The sequence below is a fragment of the Lathyrus oleraceus genome, chromosome 6 (genome assembly GCF_024323335.1).
Source record: "Lathyrus oleraceus cultivar Zhongwan6 chromosome 6, CAAS_Psat_ZW6_1.0, whole genome shotgun sequence".
Taxonomy (NCBI): Eukaryota; Viridiplantae; Streptophyta; class Magnoliopsida; order Fabales; family Fabaceae; genus Lathyrus; species Lathyrus oleraceus.
Genome location: NC_066584.1, coordinates 489,082,113 through 489,084,652, shown reverse-complemented (window position 1 = coordinate 489,084,652; position 2,540 = coordinate 489,082,113).

Here is a 2,540-nt window from a genome sequence, read left to right as displayed (position 1 = left end):
AGTTCAGAAAGTGGGAACTCTCTCCACAAGTTAGACTCTATAGATCTTGGGTTTTTACTCACTATGCATCAACACAAGTTGTGTGAGTAAGGTGAGTGACACACAGAATAGCAGGGGATAGATTGCATATCCCTTGGGTTCTGCCAATTGCCTCTTCACTTAGGAGGTCTTTGAATATGTACAGGGACAATTTTAAACAATCACAAACATTGCCTCTTAAGGAGGACTTCAGAGAGTTGCCTGGCCAAGTAACAGGCCAGGTCTTCCAGACTACATGAAGTAAAGAAGTTATACCTCAATGCAAATTGCTCTTAAGCAAAGCAAAGCAAAGTTCACAAGGAACTAAAAGCAACTAAAGGTACCTGAAACCAGTCAGACAACATCAGTATACAAGTCAAGGTTAAAACAGAAAGAGATAGAGAGCAACAGTCTACACAATCAATTTAACTGTGCAATGCACAAGGCTCAAGCATGTGAGCCAAGCAACCTACAAAACAAACAAGTTAGTCATGATAAACAAATAAGCATCAATCAATTTGTATTGATCTCCCTAAGGCAATTGCATCTTAACCTGAAAAAATGAACTCAAACGTGAGCAACAGGACCACTAGGACAAGCCTAGGGTCAAAAGGGGATGAGAAAGCCAAAACAGCAAGTGGCAAGTATCCAAAATCAAGTTCAAACAATCAAGAAACAAACTCAATTGGTTCCACAATCATATCATTCATCATCATCATTTTATAAGCAAAAGAAGTCAAAGCATGGCATATGGAAGCTCATAGAAGTCAACAGCAAGACTCAACTTAAAACCAATCATAAACAATTCCAAAAATCATCAAATAAATCATGATCAACCATAATCCATAACATGATATGCATATCAAATTTCAACTCAATTGGATCATGGGAAGTAGGGAAATGAAAATCAGAAAGGCAAGGCAAGTTTAAACATGCTCAAAGAAGTCAACCAAACATGTATCAACTTCAAAAAATCATAAGCCAGTGATAACATATGTGAAATGAATGGGATTAACACCATGATAAACCTTAGGATGTCTACTAATCACATGTAAAATTTCATGTCCATCCAATAATGTATGAGCATTTCACAAACAATATGAGAACATGTGTCACAAAAAAGTCAACATATGACCAAACTGGGGAGAAAAATCTCAAACAATTAGGAAATGCCACAAACAATTCCAAGAAAAATCACATGTAAACTAGACATACATAAGTGCATTCATGAAAAAAATCAAATCAATTTAAGGTCAAGAAGCATGGTATTGAAAATCAAGAAGTTGCACATCAATGGTGTGACACAAATTGTCACACCCTAATTCAAAAAATCATAACTCACAAACCAGAGATGATAAAATCATAAACTCTATACCAAAATCACCATGAATGTGTCTAGTTTAAGCACAAACAATTTCAAAGTCATTGGATAAAGCATCATCATTTCACAAATGTTTTGGCAAAGGGTACAAGAAATGGTCACATGAACAAAACCCTAGCACCATTTAAAAACCATTCATCCAAAATTTCTGGAAAAAATATGAAAAAATACTAGAGATTATGATGAACATGATGCAAAAAATCCCATGAATTTGGATTAAAAATGATGGACTTATGAATTTTGTAAGATTGGATCAAAAATGAAATAATATTGTGAAATAACATGAATTAAATGGGACAAATGGCACGGCAGTGGCAATAATGTAAATACTGGGACAACTTAACAAAACGCTGCGCATAAGGCAAGAGGACGAAATGTTTTGATTGGCCAGGTAATGGAACAGTAGCAACAACATGCAACGTACGTAAAACAAATTCTGGGCAGCCATGAAATTAGGGTTTGCTGCTACAGTGGAGCTTCATCTTCATCCACAAAATCGAAAAAATATTTGCCCAGAAATGTAAATTGAGCATACCATTATGACCAGCAAACAACACACATGCATAATCCAAACTCCATTTTCATTAAATCAACTTAACATGGGAGAATCAAGTAAAAACATAATCATCAACACAACTTAAAAATCAGATTTCTCATTCATCATTCAACCATTTTCAAAACCATGACCACCATTGAACTCAGCATACGAAGACCTAGCTACTGCATATCAAGATTTAGCAAATGGTGATACTCAAAAACTTACTTGATTTGGAAGACAATGGTGTTGCTTCAAGCTTGTATTGATGGATGGTTGAGGACTTTAAGCTCAGGAATGCTTGGAATGGTCCAAACTTTGAACTGCCATGGGATGAGTTCTTGAATCGTAGCTGAGGAAAATGATGTTACAGCTGGGAAACAAAGCTTGAAATGGCTTCCAAATGAACAGTAGATGATGGAACAAACAAGTTATGGACGGGTTCTTTGAAGGTTTTTGCAGAAAGTTCAAAAATGAAGGAAATGAGTTTTTGAGAGAACTGAATTTTCTGTTTGTTTAGAGTGGCTGCTAGGGCTTCTTTCAGAAAGAATATGCAAAATATATATGCTGTTTATGATTGGTAAGCAGGATTAGTGAAGGTGGTAA